The 17,789-nt window shown below is 42.5% G+C and overlaps 1 protein-coding gene across 3 annotated transcripts in view; it reads right to left on the reverse strand.

Annotated features, from left to right (window-relative positions):
- PELI2 (pellino E3 ubiquitin protein ligase family member 2) overlaps positions 1 to 17,789 on the reverse strand; it is a 66,705-nt gene that overhangs the window by 25,843 nt on the left and 23,073 nt on the right. The gene's annotated exons all lie outside the window — the stretch shown is intronic.

Genomic DNA, 17,789 nt, shown 5'->3' on the forward strand with positions numbered 1-17,789 from the left:
CAGGCTGCAATGAGGTCACCCCACAGCTACTGTCAAACAGTTTTAGTAGCAGCATTTGACTCGTTTCACAGTTAAATCATGCCCTCATCCTTAAGACTCCAAGTTCACTGATAAGCAGATAATGGGGAAAAAGCAACATAACCCCACCCAACCAAATCTCCCAGCCCTTCCTACGCCTTGGCACAACACGTGCACCATGGGGTGCCAGCAAGACTCGACTGTGTCCCCACCTCACTGTACTTAAGCTGCAGCTCTGATCTTGCAAAAAATAAATAAATAAATCCTGCTCCAAGTTCAACGGCTTTGGTACTCACCACCTCACACACCACTGAAGAACTGAACGCTTTGGAGGACAACTGATTTCATCCACACAATCCTATACAAAGCTCAGTCTGTCACCCGCTCACATTACAAAGGCTTTCAAGCTGATTTGGCACATTACACGAATACATATTCAACTACAGACCAAGATTTCCAAAGTTTGAGCTTTGATGACTCCAGCATAAGAATTAAAGTGTTCTGAATCACACAATCAATGACTAAGTGTGTCTGCTGCAGATAAGAACAGAAGATTCCCTTCTCTGTGCCCTCTGCCAAAAAGCCACATCACTGCCTTCCAAAAGCTGCTGCCTAAAAGCATTCCAAGTGGTGCACAAGTTGCCTGCACTGCTCCGTTCCCCTGCTCCCACTTGCAGACTTACCAGCCTGTTTTTGCACTACTGACCAACCACCTAATGGCATTGGTTTTACAGAACGTGGAAAATATATGTAGTAACATGTAATTTATGCCCTTTGTGTTCATTAAATGTAAAGTTAAATATTGAAATTGCATGCTCTTGGGTTGGATTTCACCACACATTTGGAACATCTGGATGCTATCCAGAGGAATCCTCAAGGACACTGAATGAAGTCAGCTGGGTGGACTAGGAAGCAGCTACAGGGGCTCCTTGGAGCAAACATTATCTGCAATAATTGATCACATTATCTAATGCAGACAGTAGAAAAATAATGAATAGGCTTTAAGCCAGCAGCAGCAGTGAAGATCGAACTGGTATAGTGAACAGCCACCTCTTATCTGAGCTCAAGAAGCAATTTAAAAACAGTTAACATGGGAAATGTGCACTGAAACCGGCTGATTCTTTCACAAAGTATGAATTCAAAGCTACGAAAAACAGCAAGACAACAGATAAAATAGCAATCCAGATCAAATGCCAGATTATAACTAAACACTTGATATATTTCCAGGGCAAAGATAACAGAGAGAAACCCAAAGAAAAACATAATCTCTTCAAAGTCAGTATTACTGAAGGACGCGTTCACATTTGCATTTAATAAAATGAGAAGGCAGGTTATCAGTTTTCATACCTAACAAGCTAGAGCAGATTCACCATTCCTTGAAAAACACAGAGCTTAATAACACTGTATTGTTGGGAAAACACAGACCACACAGACTGCAACGGCAAGAAGTTCTTTTAATGTACAGATCGTACACAAGCAGGCAGCTTTCTCTGAACTACCAGCTCAGAAACCAGAGCAATAACCCTTATCCAGCTCACCTCTACACACACAAGGAGGGATATCAGCCTGTCTCTGTAACTGAATGCACTCCCAATGGATGTTACACACTGCCTCAACGTCTTGTCCAGCAGATGCAAATAACAACTTACGTATTGAGTCTCCTATATTTAAACTGTGATTTATTTCACCTCCATCTAAGTTTCACGTAGGAACCTCAATCATTAGTCATCATATATTAAGTAATTAAGAACATTTTATCACAGAATCTCATTCTGGCCTCCTAGTTACTGTGCATGGCAACTGATTTAACTACTCAAGAGATTGATTCTCTTAAGCTAGGTGAGCCAATGGGGAAAACAGGGATTTAAAGCAATGGCAGATGGTGGAGCCAAAGATTTATGGCAGATAAGCCATCTCTTTACACTACATACAGCATCATTCCAACTTTTACTCTCCCACAGATTAAAAACAAACTGCAGTTTGAAGATGTTTCTGGCATTGGGAATAGTTAACGAGCCTCTACAATAATAGCCAATAATCACTTAAATCTGCTTTGTTGAGGACGCACTGCATCTGCTTTGCCTAACGAAGCACCAGAAACAAGGATCTGACAGCTGACTGCTCCACATCCATGAAGGCACGGGCTTTTACCTCCTCCCCTGCAATACGATGCCTCTGCAGGCAGAGCTGAGCTGACAAATCACACATGGGCAATAAAGCTGGTGTCTTCTGAAGACTAACGCTTCCCAGGTTTCCCACCCACACTCCATGCACAGATATTAGCTTCTCTTCTCTCTCTCCCAATAAGCACTATCATTTTCTACACCTGAAAAGAACAGGCCTTCAGTTTTGACAGTCGTTCACAATCACCCTTAATTTGTTTTACAACATCCCTTACCCTCCACATCCAGTTTCACACACTACAAACAGTGACTACTTTAACACACAGGAGCATTTTCCATCATCCAAGACAACACTACAGTTACTGCACTGCAACTTCTCCCTCCTCCAACAGACTTGGAAGAAAATAGCGCCTTCCTGCTTCAAAGTAACCAAAAACCTTTGAGCAGGTAAAGGGCTTTTTTGGAGAGTCCAAGTTTAATTAACTCGGAGTTTAAAAAGACTATTTATTTTTAATCAGGTCCCATTTTCCCCATACCAGGTATCTTCCATTTCCATCCCATCATCCTCGCAGTGTTCCTAACCACACTGTTTCAGATCTTTCACAAAGCCGCTCCAGGCCGATTTGTTCACATCAAGATATTTTTAGTCATCTTACCAAAGAATGGCCCGGGTTGGAAGGACCCCAATGATCACCAAGCTCCAACTTCCAGCCACAGGCAGGGCCACCAACCTCCACATTTCATACAGCCCAGGCTGCCCAGGGCCCCATCCAACCTGGCCTTGAACACCTCCAGGGATGGATGGGGCATCACAGCCTCTCTGTGCAGCTGTTCCAGCACCTCACCACTCTCATAGCAAAGAACTTCCCCCGACATCCAACCTCAACCATTTCCCCTTGTCCTGCTGTTATCTATCCTTTCAAAGAGTTGAAATCTTCCTTGGTTCCCATAGCTAACTCTTCTCTTAAAAAGCATCCTTTCTGTCTTCAGCATGTAGCTCTGGTTGCTGACTCCCCTGCTAGTGCAGAACGCCTTTTGGCCTCCCCTGTGCCCACGGCTGCAGGATGAGCACTAAACACAGAAAGCAAACCGTGTTGCAAGGAGCAGGAGCAGCAAGCTGGAACTGATAGGTAGTCCTGCAGTTCAGAAGCAAAGCTGTGAGCCACTTTCTGCGTTTCATGCATCCAGTCCCCATAGCAATAGACACAGACCTCACTGAAAGCTTCCACTTGTTCAGCTTTACTAGCATTTTGGTTACAGATTTCGTCAGATTAGGAATGGGGTTTTTGCTTTCTTTCCTCGATTTCATATGGTACATCCCACGCAGCAAATTGCTTATCTCTCTGGAATCCCATTAGTAACCAGCTCAGGAAATTAAGTTTCCTTGATAATTCCTTGGGATTTAAATGAATTAATAGCCAGCTGAAAATGGTTAAGATATTAAAACCACACAGTGCGCCTTCCTATTTCTCTCCTCTTCATTTCCCATACCAGAATACAATTAACTAAAATTAAAGAGAAAGGCAAATATAATACATAGTTAACAGTCAATCTACTAGCATTGTGGCAATCCTTACTTCAGTGTCACATAAAACTGTGAGGCAGAGGCAGTTATTCTTACTCTCTGTTAAGAATAAGGAAGTTCCTTCACATTTATGACAGTAACAACATTATTGCTGCCACAAGGTAGGTGAGCCACAATAACTGCCTTAATACCACATGCAATGGGGCACTGATACAGTTAAGCAGACAAGCATGCATGCTGAGGTCCTGCAAAATCAGTACATTACTGACAATAAAACATAACTGTGCTCACAACACAACGCCTGTCCTGGACAAAGAGCTGTAACTAATTCAATTCTGGTCTCTAATCATTCAGTTTACCTTTTTATATGCTTAGCAGACCACCAGAACTCGGCAGGAATCCCCCACTGCAATCCGCCCAGCACTGGCTCTCTTTGGCCACTTGGGATTCCAAGCAACACACCTGATTATAGGTAAACACCTATAATCTATAATCTATACTAGGATTCATTTTATAACCATCCAGTGTTCTGCTTTTTTCTCCTAAATAAAAACAACACACCTGTGAACAGGGATGAAAAGATGCTGCAGAGTTGTTGTGCGAGCTTTATCATTCTTACTTTCACTTAGGGAAAGGAAACCAATGAGCTCTCACCTGTTTCTAATAAAGAACGTCCAATTACTTTAACTATAGGAAAGATACTTCAAAGGCGAACAGCTAAACAGATGAGGAACCAGACTGTGGCATTCATGCTATGCTCCTGACCCCTTCTCCAATGAAAAGCAAAGGCAGAGTAGTTCAGATATCACACTCCTCCTTTGTATTTTCCACTGCCCTTTCTGAAGAGTCCTTTTTTATATCAACATTTCACTTACGCAAACCCTCAGCAAGTTACAGAAATGCCACAGCAAGTTTCTTGTCAAGAGATGATCTGCAGAGATTCCCTGCATTATTCTGTAGGCAAGCAAGGAATTTCTTTGGACCAGAATCTGCTGCGTAAGTTTCTCACATACGCTACTTAACACACCATGAACTGCCATCCTGGGTGTTTTCAGGTGTCTTCAACCTAGATGCTACTGCCACGTGCCAATAAAATTAAGGTCATCCTCCACACAGTCACAGAACTATTCAGGTTGAAAAGACCTCCAAGCCCAATCCTAACCCATGCCCATGTCCTTCAGTGCCACATCCCCGTGGTTCTTGAGCTCCTCCAGGGATGGTGGCTCCACCACTTCCCACTGAAACTGAACAAGAAGAGCATACAACACAAAAACATGTAGTTCTTGCTTCTCACAGTACATCTTTCTTCCTTCTTTCCTCCTTGCCAGGAGAGACTGAGAAGGCAGGCATTCGCATGGTACCAGATCCATATATTGATGCATTCAACACAAAACAAGCTCTTTGAAGAAAAAAAATTTGGATAGAGCTCCCTTAATCACCCCTACTTCTAAAAATAAGTATTAAACAATAGCTACATTTATTTTCCAGACAAAGAATTGTAAATTGCAGATTGCTACTTCAGTAAATGCTTTTAAGACCAGACATTCCTTCCAACTTGCTACAGACGTATATATGAATCAAGAAGCTGTTTGCTTGACTTGTTCTCAACCCTTAATTGCTGGCAAAGATACCACCATACACACACACTGCAGAAAAAGCCTCACAAAAATATGCAAAAGAAGTACATTCTGGAGTCATTAAAATCATACAATGAAATTCTAGCATGAATTATATGCAGTTTAATTATGTAAAGGGATTTGAAATATCAGGTGTCCAGCTGACATGTTCTTAGGTAGTGGAAAGTACAAGCATCAGACAGTTTTGGTTCCCATAATCCAATATATCCTTAAAATCTTGTGCTGAGACTCAAACTTGGATTCAATAGCTAAAATGTTTCACCAAAAAAGGTTTACAAAGTGTCATGAAAGAAAACCAATAACAGTGCACTACCTGAAAATATCACAGCCATGATGCAGAAATATTTGCCTAGAAGCTCTGAAGTATTCAATACTTGCCCTGGGGAGAACAGGTTATCAAATCAAACTTCAAGAAAGCCTGTTTAAAGACACTACCCCATCACAAAGTTGTTTTTAAAGCATAAGCTTTCAAGGGTTAAAGCACAAAGTACCTGTGAAAGCATATTAATCAATGGTGGAAATACACCAGCCTAAAGCCATTTCAGATATGCAGTTGTCCCCATCTCTTCCTGATAGTGGTGAATTGATGCACCAATACAGTTGATACTTTTGCTACACTGCTATCAAACAAGTTGATTTAAAGACTAGAAAGTCTGCCAGAAATTGCACAGATCCTCTGCTGTTGTAAGAACAGCAAGAAGGATGGCTTGATGTCCAACCTGTAGGCATGAAACACTGCATTACTGCTGAATAAGTTCCACAGACATAAGACCAAAACGACAGCAATTCGTCCTGAAGGAAGCAAGCTAGGCTGTTTTTATGAAGCTTTTCCAGCACGTTTGCTACAGGAGAAACAAGATGAAATTCTGTCCAGATTTGGAAGGCCTCATTTTATTTGTGACACGAGGAGACCACAGCTCAGCATGCTGCTGTTAGATACACGGCTGACTGACACTTTCTGCTCAGACAGCCTTCCAAGCAAAATGATAGCTTTGAGAAAATGATAGCTATGAAAGAGCTGCATGTATCCTACATTTTTCCCCTTCGGTAGCAAAAGGTCCCAGTACCAAAGAAAATATAAAGACAGCAGAAGAGCTTGCAACTGAAACATGTAATTTTTAATGCTTGCCTCCGTGCAGCTCACATAGCAAAGTGCGTACAGTAGTGATTTTCACTACAAATAGCAAACTAAGAGATAATCCAGCGCAACTAATACTCTAATTAGAGACGTAATTACAGAAATACATTTACAGCTCCAGGACCTTTCACCCTCCACGGAAGCATGAAGCAGCAACAACACAACCAAATCACCTTCCAACCTGCAGCTTCTTGCTTTACAAAGTTCAGACCTACTTCTCTGCAAAGATTCAAACCCAGAAATTCACAGAATTGTATCACAGAATCATAGAACCCATAGGCCTGGGTTGCAAAGGAGCACAGTGCTCATCCAGCTCCAACCCCCTGCTGCGTGCAGGTCACCAACCAGCAGCCCAGGCTGCCCAGAGCCACATCCAGCCTGGCCTTGAATGCCTGCAGGGATGGGGCATCCACAGCCTCCTTGGGCAACCTGTGCCAGTACCTCATCACCATCCTAATATCTAACCTAAACCTCCGCTGTCTTAGTTTAAAACCATTCCTCCTTGTCCTATTCTGAGCACACCAGATTGTTTTTCACTCCATGTAAGAAGGAAATTTTTCACTCAGGGTGGTGACTACTATCCTACTCCTACTATCCAATCTATCCTGCTCCTGGAGGATGAAGGTTCTCAAGCAGTAGTGAGTGCTAAGCACAGCCGAAATATGTTTTATGTATTAAATGCAAAATGAGAGGGAAAATTCTCTTTACGAACCTCCGAGTGCAGTTTTATCACTTTTCTTTCCCAGAAGAAAACGTTCAGCAGCACTTTTTCTAAAAGAGCTCAGCAAGAGCACCTCACAACAACCACATCCTCAGGACTCCTGGTGCCCCTTGCTGTGACAGCAGAGCACTGAGCAGAGCAGCACCACAGGTAATGGGCAGAGAGACGAGTGGGGAGGGACAGTGACTGCAGAACGCTTTCATCCATCCTTTCAAACCTACTCATTAAAGCAGAGGGCACTTGACCTACATATTTTCATAATATGCACAGCAGATTATCTGGAAGGGGAAACAACACGCTGCAAGCTTATTTTTCACTTTATTCCCATATCATATGTAATCTAGCCATAAAAAGTTACTGGAGTGCATTATGAAACTGTCACTGTCAGAATCTGCACGCCAATTATTTAAGAGTTTAATGCAACAGCCACCCCAAACGTTAACTGCTTTATCATAGAGTGATAGAATGGCTTGGGTTGGAAGGGACCTCAAGGATCACAAACCAAACCCCCACCACACACAGGGCCACCAACCTCCCCATTTCGTAGCAGCCCAGGCTGACCAGGGCCCCATCCAACCTGGCCTTGAACACCTCCAGGGATGGACGGGGCATCACAGCCTCTCTGGGCAGCTGTTCCAGCACCTCACCACTCTCATAGCAAAGAACTATTAAAGAACTTTATACCCCTGGCAACTCAGAATCTTGGAACTCTCTTCCAGCCCAGCAGTTTCACAGCAATTCACACAGAGGCCACATCAGACACACTGCCTTTGCCCTGGTTACACCTAACTGCACACCCCACAAGCAGACACCCAGCTCCACGTATCGATCGCAGTTGCTGTGAAAAGCACTTCATTACAACCACGTCCCCTATTTTAACTGTAAGGGTTCCTCACCCCCACAGAGCACGCAGCATACACTCAGCATAACAAACTATTGATAGAATGACTGCAGCAAAGGTTGAGCATCAATCAGAGCCAGATCTTGCTGACCACACCAAGCACTGAGCTCTCTTTGGGCCTTTCTGCTCAGCGTTCAGCTGTGTGCACAGAGCTATGTTAACCTCCTATCAAGGAACCATCTCACTCCAAGTCTTCAGCTGGGCTTCATAAAACAGCATTCCAAGACCACACCAGTTCATTAACTGGCAGTAAATTAGTTTTAAATGCAGTGATGCTTCATGAGAAAAGGTTACAACTGCTTGCTTCCTCCCTTCGGCTGTGAGTTCCCCACTGTAGGAGCAAGGTGAGCGTGGTATCTAAGACTAATGCAGCAACAAAACACCAAAAAAAAGAGAGTGCATAAGCAGCAAACCATCACACTGCATAAATGTGAACCCTGGTCTGTCACTGAAATGGGATTAAACATCCTTACTACTCAAAGTTTTCATTTTAAAGAAGAAATAATTTCTATATATTTCACAGAATGTCTTGGGTTGGAAAGGACCTCAAGAATCTACCTTTCAATCTTAATTGTCCTTCAAATATGTTTTGATGCATTATCTGAGAAGCTACACAGATAATACATGAAGTTATGCACCTGCATCAAGCATTACTCAGCACTCTCTCCTTCCTGATAACGAAGGTCAAGAAAGTCGAAGCGGAGGCAAACCCTGAAGCACTGAACAGACTTAGAGGCAGCTCCAGTTTGTGAACTTTCACTACTGCTAAAGGCTCAATTAACAAAGCCAGCCCTAAATGCAGACAGGGCTATGTACAATCCACAAACAGTTCTGGCTAGGACATTTCCTTGCGGAAGACTTCCTAGACTTCAAAGCAACGAGTACGTGAATCATTGCACCAGTACAGAAAAACGACTCTGCAGATGTTCCCTGAGTGCTTGGCAGAAAAATTACTGCGGGACAACAGCTGACATGAGGCTCCACAAAATGTCAAGCAGCCACTGCTCCAGTTCCTTCTGGAGTTGCTTTCAGCTGGAGCAAGATCTACTATCAAAGCAGCTGCATTGCCACAACCCACCCTACACACTTGATCTCCACTGTCCCTACCTCTGAGCACTGTTGTACACTGTTTTAACCAAGGCACAGTGGCTTGCTCAGAGCAGTGTCAGGCAGGATTGTCAGACTTACAGCTACGAGCAAGACTTTCTGGATATCAGATCTTACACACTAACAGTCTGCCATCGATGCTGTAGCTAAAAACAAGCTAAAAAAGAAAGGATTACTGGTTCATGAAAGCTGTAATGTTTGCTTGTTGAGGCAAAACCATCATTTCTCAGCATTTGCATAGCCTGCAATCCTACCTGAGGCAAATGTACTTCTTGCTACATTCCAAAACCTTTTCTTCCCCCCAGAGATTTGTTTGAAGCCATGCAATCCTTTGGCCTAGGATGCTGCCTCTGTATTCCTGTTTTAAAGTATGCATTTTAGTGCTTCTAAGGTTAAACACAGTCAGCTCCACTGTCACAAAATAAAACAGTTACCACCTTACCACCTACGTCCAGAAAAGCCTCAGCACATCAATTCATCCCTCTTGTCATTCGTACCTGGTGCTCATACACACCTCCCTACAAGCACGCTCACCGTTATGCTTCAAGTTGAATCAGACAATTTTCAACCCATATCAGTGCTTCACATCAGAATTTTATAACTGGGGGGCATAGCCATAAAATGAGGCAAACTGGAATCGAAGCAGCAACAGAATGCACACAGATACTGGTACAGAGCGGGTAATCCCAGAGCAGTAAGGATTAGAAATAAAGCCTGAACGCTACGGTTTGTACGGGAGGGGCAGGCTGAATTATGAGGGTTTTGTGATGTTCCTCACACCCACTCCTTAAGAAAAAGCCTTGTGAACTTGAACATCTGGAATTAAACCCCCACAGCAAACAGGAAGAAAGGCATTCTGCCAAAGGATTTAACTGTCGTATCGTAAAGGAGTTTTGTTCAACAGCCAGTATCGGAACTGAATACGCTGTAGGTCAAATAAAGAGCGCCTACTCCCGTTTAAAGAGCCATCTATCCAAATTTTAACACAGCCATTTTCATATCCATTGATTTTAAGCTGCAAATCTTTTCCGTCAAGATCCAATATTCTTCAGAGAACGACTGAAACGCTTTCATTTTTTTTTTCTCCAAAAATCCGTAAAAATATTTTACACAGTGAAAGCCATAAAAGCAGCTTACAAAATATACGAAACATCCATCACATCATCTAATAGCAGTGCATTACACAGTTATTTAACAGAAAAACGCTTCTGGAGCAAGGTTTTCAACGACTGAATGGGGCTACTGCGACTCAGGCAGATTTTTCACCAACTACTTGAGGCCGTAAGCAAATGCACACATCCAAAGGAATTCAGATGCACAACTTCCCTCAAAAACCCTTCTGCCTTATTTCTAAGAAGAAAAGGGAAAAAAAAGCTTCTCGGGAACTTCTGTGTTTTTGTATGCAATACAATCATAGAATAACTGGGGTTGGAAGGGACCTCAAGGATCATCAAGCTCCATCCCCCACCAACAACATCACAGCAATACTCTAAACTCCAGCAATTACGCGTTAGTACAGTACAAAGAGAGTAAAACTTAACTTTAAAGGACAAATATTTATCAAGGAAAATATGCTTAGACCTTCTCAGTTGCAGTTAAGGCTGTAACTGTGACATTGTAAGGAAATAGGGCCGTCTCCAGCAATAAATTGCAAACACTGTTTTGACTTGTATTTTATTTATTATGCTACAACAGCAACCGAGCCATTTTTGTAATTAAATACCAAAGAAGAGCATTTGAGAAAGCTCTGAGGGGGAGGGAGAAGTTAGGAAGAACATTAAGAGCTATTATAAGTTTTGCAATGCAGCTTTCCAAAGCTGGTTTTTCATTTGGAACAAAACAAGAGCAGCTGCCCATGCTGAAGCAAGGTCAGCTTTGTTCCTGCCTGCCTCCCACCTGGACCACCAAGACATTGCCTCATTGCTGACCCTCAGCAGCGGAAGATTCTTTGGTGGGCTGAAATAGAGAGAAAATGGTGCTCGAGACTGAATGTCAGCATATGGAAACAAGGAGCAAACCGTTTCTGGGCTCCTCAGTTGATTGCGTGAAGTTTTTAATACAGTATTCACTATGAACCACAAAGTCCCACCCAGAGTTGATGGGGGCATCCTGCAGTCCCTGTCTTCTTTAGTATTTCCTCCAAACCTACTCTGGTAGGAAATTAAACAACTATAAGGTCTGGATATACGAAATACATAGCTATCAAAAGTGCAACCGAGGTAAATCCTATCTAGAGAAATTAACCTATGATGACTGAAGACTTTTGGACCATTCACACGCTTTACTGGCAGATAGAAAAACTTTTATTTTAGTAACACTCAGCGAGCATTCCCAAACATCAAGCTGAAAAACCACACCTCTCCCTCACCTTCTCTCAACCACATCATCTCCTTAATTACTTCTTTGCCTTAATAACCTCTCCTGGAATTCTGGATTCTGAAGGAGACTGCATGTCAAGCAGACGCATAGCCAAAATACTGTGAAGGAAATACCTTCAAAGAGAGGTTGGTTGTTTACCTGTATGATCAGCTTACGTCCATCCAACCCTCCACCCAGTGAGAGACTCCAAGCAAAACTACCAGAGAACCAGTTGTGGAGCAAAAAGCTCCCAGGCTCAACACTTAAGCAAAAGATTGAAGGATGGCTTTCCCCAAGTACAGCAGCAAGACTGAAATGTGAAGAGAACATCTAGAATTGAACAGTGACTGCCAGCAGCATGCCCCTATTGCCAAGGAGGCCAACAGCAGGAGTGGTGAAGGGACTGTCCTCTTGGACGTGACACTGGTGAGACTGAGTTTTAGGTCCCTCACTACAAACAGGGCATGGAGATGCTTGAACGCATGAAGAAAAAAGCACTGAGGCTGACGAAGAGTGTTTGAGTTATGAAGAGGGGCTGAGGGAGCTGAGCTGCTCCACCTGGAGAATAGGAGGTTTGAGGAGACCTCTTCACTCTGCACAGTTGTATAGAGATCGCTGAAAAGAGGGGTTGGTCTTTTCTCATATGAGATGTGAGGAAACAACATCAAGTTGTGCCAGGGAAGGTATATATTGGACACTAGGAAGAATTTTTTTTGGAGAGGGTGGTCAAGCTAGAATAGGTTGCTCAGGGAAATGGTGGAATCTTCATCTTTGGAGGTATTTAAGAAGTGTGCGAACATGACTTATGAGGCTGATGGGCACAGTTTAGTGCTTGGACTTGGTTAGATTGATGGTTGGATCTTGATCCCAAAGGCAGCATCCAAGGCCAAGAAAGGAGCTCTTCAGTGAAAGCCCAGCCCAAAGAAAATCACCATTCAAACACTGGCCCCATTCACCTGAGCAAACAGTCAAACACGAGGCTAGCAGAGTGAGATTCCTAAAGGAAAAATGAAAATCCAACTCCAATAAACCAAATCAAGGTTTTCATGGTGACAGCAAGCAATACTCCTGCTTGCCTGGTGATATCAAAAAGCAGGGGAGAGATCATTTTTCATTCCCTGACTATGGTAAACTCAGCATAGGAGAGATCGCTCAGAGCTCACACTGATGTATGTAGTTGGAGAAGAACTCAGTACTGTACAACTAAGCAAGCTGGCAGTGTTAGGCCTATAATTAGCTTCCTCAAGTCAAAGTGATAGGCATCTGCTCTTACTGAATTAGAAGGCCAAAGTATATATTACCACACACATTATCTCACACGAGGCATCTGCAGAGTCCTGAACTTCCTGAAGTACTGGCAGAATCACAATGGACAGGAGACATGTGCAAACTTAAAAGACAAGTCTGTACACAACACATGGTCTTGCAGGGAGGTCACGTAAGTACAGGGTATGACAGAGTCAATGGTTAGAAAAGCTTGTTTTCATAGAAGGGCAGCTCACTGGACAATCCCAAAAGATAACCATCTTGTGGAAGCAAATCCTTAGTGTTAAAATGTTCTGAATTGTTCCTATGAAATCCAAACATGATAATGCCTTCTTTGCAAAAAAGCTCTGAAGTGCTGGGAGCATCCAGTGAACAAAGCATCCCTATAAGCATTTTGCTATAGGTACATCCTTTCAGAAGAGGTTATCCAAATGAAGGAGGTTATCCATTTTCTCCCTAAAATCTTCATGAGATGTTTGGTATGGAGTGTAAGCAGAATCCCAAAGTGAAGTAGTCCTGCATGTTCAATAAATCATGAACACTTTTCAGAGACCTACAAACAGCAGAACAGGAATCCTGTAGCCTCACAAATCACTCACCCCCTATTACATAGTGAGCAGATGAAATTAATTACTCTTTATACATGTATCATAAAGCACCCTTCTAAAACAAGTGCTTAAATTTTGTTCTCACCATCAACAAAAATCTCAAAGAACTCTGAAAATTAAGTATTTTCCTATTTTTAAGAACAGAAGTAGCAGTGCTTTGCTTCTTTGAAAAGCTCCTGGTGGCCTATGAGGCTTGAATTGCTTCCTGTGTTTTTAGAACAACTAATCCACTCAACAACCCCTTAAAACATAAGAGTCTCATCTACTGTTTGAGGCAGTTCCAGCTCCAGTGCCCCAGGACAGTTGTTCCACACAGCTCTAAGTAAATACCACCTTATTTTTCCAAAATACAATGCTCCATCTATTTCAGATTGTTTCCCCTTATAGGACAATACAGTTTGGGATACTAAAGTAAACATTTGTTTGGCTGCATATTGCCCTTTCACCTAGAACGCAACAGCAGATTTTCATTGCTTTTAAGGCTCTCACTTAGTAATGCCAACTTGCAATGATGCATTAAACCCAGAGCAAGTTCAAGGAGAAGTAACCCGTGTTCAGTTTTGGGCCCCTCACTTACAAGAAGGGCACTGAGGCCCTGGAGTGCAATCAAAGAAGGGGAACAAAGCCGTAAAGGTTCTGGAGCACAAGTCATATGGGGAAGGGCTGACAGAACTGGGATCGTTCAATCTGAAGGAGTTTCAAGAGATCTTACTGCTCTCTACAGCTTCCTTATAGGAGGCTGCAGCATGATGGGGTTAGCCTCTTCTCCCAGGTAACTTGATACAGGACATGAGTTGAGATAGGACATGAGGTACTGGCCTCAAGCTGCACCAAGGGAGGTTCAGGTTGGATTTTAGGGAGAAATTTCTTCTTAGAAAGTGTTATCAGTCACTGGAACAGGCTGCCCAGGAGGTGGTGGGGTCACCATCCCTGGAAGTGTTCAAGAATAGTGTTGATGTGGCACTGAGGGACACATGCAATGGGTTGATGGTTGGACTTCATGATCTTAGAGGTCTTTGCCAACCTTAATGATTATACGATTACCCAGGCCATGCAATTTCACTTGATCCAAAAATCAGCACTAAGTTACCCCTTAACCTTCAGGAAGACAAGACCAGCCGAGTTCTCAAGACAAGCACTTGTAAAACCAAATCCAGTTTACTCAGGACTCTTATTTGCCTCGAACAAGCATGTAACAAGAGAGATTCACCACTACACTAGATGGCCTCAACTTTCTGTTCTACATCCGAGATGAGGAGACAGAACATACAGAAACTAGTTAAACAGGAAGAAGTTGGTGTCAAACAAGTTGTCTTTTATTGAGTGGCTCTGCTTCTTGCAGTGCAAAGCTGCAAAACCCTATAGGTAGCTTCTTAACGTGATCCTTGCACACAGCACACCTTCCTCTGCCTCCAAAGGATAGAGGAATTCAAGTATAACCTGCTCCAAATATCAATTTATAGCAGATGTTGTTTAAACAGTTTACAAGGAAAGCATTTTCTGATCTTCTGTCTACCTTCTGAAGGAAAAGCATGAAAGCAAAAACAAAATGTTATAAAAAAAATAATTGTGGTCTTCAGCAGTTTAATTCCCCTTCCTTTTCTGAACATCTGTTTTTTGTTAGAAAACATTGCAAAGTGATTTTCAGAAATCTTTGACACGCATTCTGCTCAGTATGACCCAAAAGCTTAGGAAGAACATCAAACCAAGTGACAGTTGTTATTTATTAAGCAATACAAATGAAATTGGTATAGCCATTTTCTTCCATCCTACCATTCCCTACTATCTGGGAGAGCAAAGGGGTAGGGACATAGCATGTTATGAAGATTTCATTTAATAGAAAAGGACATTTAACAGCAAGGAAACCATTAATTAAGCAGATGAGCCAGGGACTCTGGACAACTCGGGACTTTCAAGACATGTATGCAATTAAGTTACTTGAGAACAAATTAGTGTTCCAAAAGCTGGTTACACAATAAATAAGCCCAACAAGAAATAAGAAAGCCACTGACAGGACACTGACAGCACCCTCCTCCCAGCAGCCAAGCTCTACAGCGCTCATCTAGAAGGAGCACCAAAAGCTCCACAAGGATTTTCAGCCTTTCTACTCAAAATTCATCACATACATCAAAGCAGACACAAGAACTTGCATTAGATAAGCAATCACAAGGATCCTATACTTTCATTTTCTCTAGCCACTCAAAGCACAAATCGCAGCTCTCTCTCCTGACCAGCTTGCATAGCTGCCTTTTATTCTTTTGCAGTAGCAGTATGAAACTTGATGGGAGCTGCAGGAACCCAGCCAGGGACTATACAAGCTGCTGTTGTGATAGCACAAGGCAGAAGCCAGCTCGGCAGGTAACTGGACTTCAAGTCAGAAAGATCTTCCCCAGTCAGCTTGAAACAATGATTTCAGAGGGAGGGAAAAGTACGTTGTCTTCATCTACCACAGGTTGCCAAAGGAAATCTTTTATCCTAAGACAGACAGACAAAAAAATAACGAAATCAAGATGCCCTTTCACAAAAAGCTATTACGGTCAGATTTTCTGTTGCACTCTACAGCAATTCCAAAGCCATTTGCAATCTTCTACCGATTCAGCATTAATATCCGACAAGAAAGAAGCACTTAGGTATCAAAACACAACATCCACTTGTTAGAAAGGAGCATTTCTAGTATTTGCTTGTTATATTGTACTGCCCATACAATGAAGCGCTTCTGCAGATCTCAACTGCAAGTAAGCTAACTCAGCAGCATCCTACACATTGCTACAATAGAGTTTATTCATGCTTTCAGAGTACTTCCATGGAATCCTGGAGGGCTAATGCCACCCCCTTAACTCTTGTATACAATTCAGGTTTCCAAATTGCATACTTCATGCAACTTTAAAATGCACATTGAGCCATTTATTCTTTTTATCCTAACCTACACGACCATGAAAGCAGTTCCAAAGTGTGAGGAACTCAAAGAAACCCTAAATGTATAAATACCTACAGTCGTGGGCAATTACATCATTTGACCATTCAGCATCACATTGTTAGTGCCCACTGCCAGCAACAGGACAGGGGAAGATCTCTCCCATGGCTCCCCCCATAAGAACTCCAACTGGCAGATTCCAACAGGGCCTTACTGTTGGCTGCAATGAGGAGGAAAGAGCAGCGAAGATCCACCTGTGCTTGAACAGAAGGAAAGCTAACAGCCCACTGAACCAACAGATGGGATGTATATGGGAAGATGAACATCTCTGCGTGGCAAAAATTGGGATCATACAGCCTGATTTACACAGGGCACATTCACCCACTTAAGATCTGTAAAAACACTCTGCCTCAAACATTATTCTACACAGATATTAAGCTGTTTATGTTTTTCAGTGAGAGAAATCTATCCCTTCCTCTTCCAGATACGTGCAATTATTTTTTCTGAGTAAATAAGCATCCCTCTCCCTACCAAAAAAGGGAACACAACCCCACACCAAGAAACCTCCTGAACCCCAATTTATCACATCAATCCTAGGTCTTAAGTTCCACATTCATCAGAAAACTTGCAAAACCTGTGCCTGGGTCTGCTGGCATCCAATACTAGATTCACTACTGCACATGAAAGCAACAGTTAAACTAAACCAACCCAAACTTCTAACACAATTAAAGGTTAGCTGTAAATAGCTCTAACATCTTGAAAATAAAAACTTGGCAATCCTAGCTATATCATGATGAACTATGAGATTGTACCTAAGGTTCAAGTAGTGCAGTCAGAGGAAAGCTGTTATCACTTGATCAACAACTGGTGAGAGACTTCTTCGTTAGGAGCTCCAGGTCAATCCAAGTAATGACCTTTCTAAGTAAAACCCGAATGTAGAACTGGAGAGGTAAGGATACACTTTCTTTAAATATCAATTTTGACTCTGCTGGGAAAAGTCTGTCTCAAATGAATGGCCTCAGTTCTGTGAAATGTGGACAGGACAATTCCCTGCATGGTGTCTAAGCATGGAGTTAATAAAACAGGTCTTGAAGTCAGGTGCATAACGTTGAAGAGATGTATGCATATTTTAAGTGTAATCTGAAAAACCTGTGACTCTTAACCTCATAAAATGCTTTCTTTTGGAATATACCCATTAATAGGCCAAACAATTGTGGAGGTGTCAAAGAAGGTAATTTAGAAGGCAGAGAGGCAAAGAAAAGCAGCACTTTGGGGGGAGGGAGCAAAAGGCGCTGATTCACACACAGTTAGATAGATTTGCTACTGAAACCATTGCTGCTCCAGCTGTCCTTGACACCTGCACATAGCTGGGACAACAGAACATGACAAGCATCCTCTCATGACCTACTGCAGCTTTCAGGCTCACACACTAACTTCAAATCAGTGACAGTTGTGGTTCTTGAGCTGCTGCAT

The sequence above is a fragment of the Lagopus muta genome, chromosome 6, assembly GCF_023343835.1.
Source record: "Lagopus muta isolate bLagMut1 chromosome 6, bLagMut1 primary, whole genome shotgun sequence".
In the NCBI taxonomy this organism is placed as follows: Eukaryota; Metazoa; Chordata; class Aves; order Galliformes; family Phasianidae; genus Lagopus; species Lagopus muta.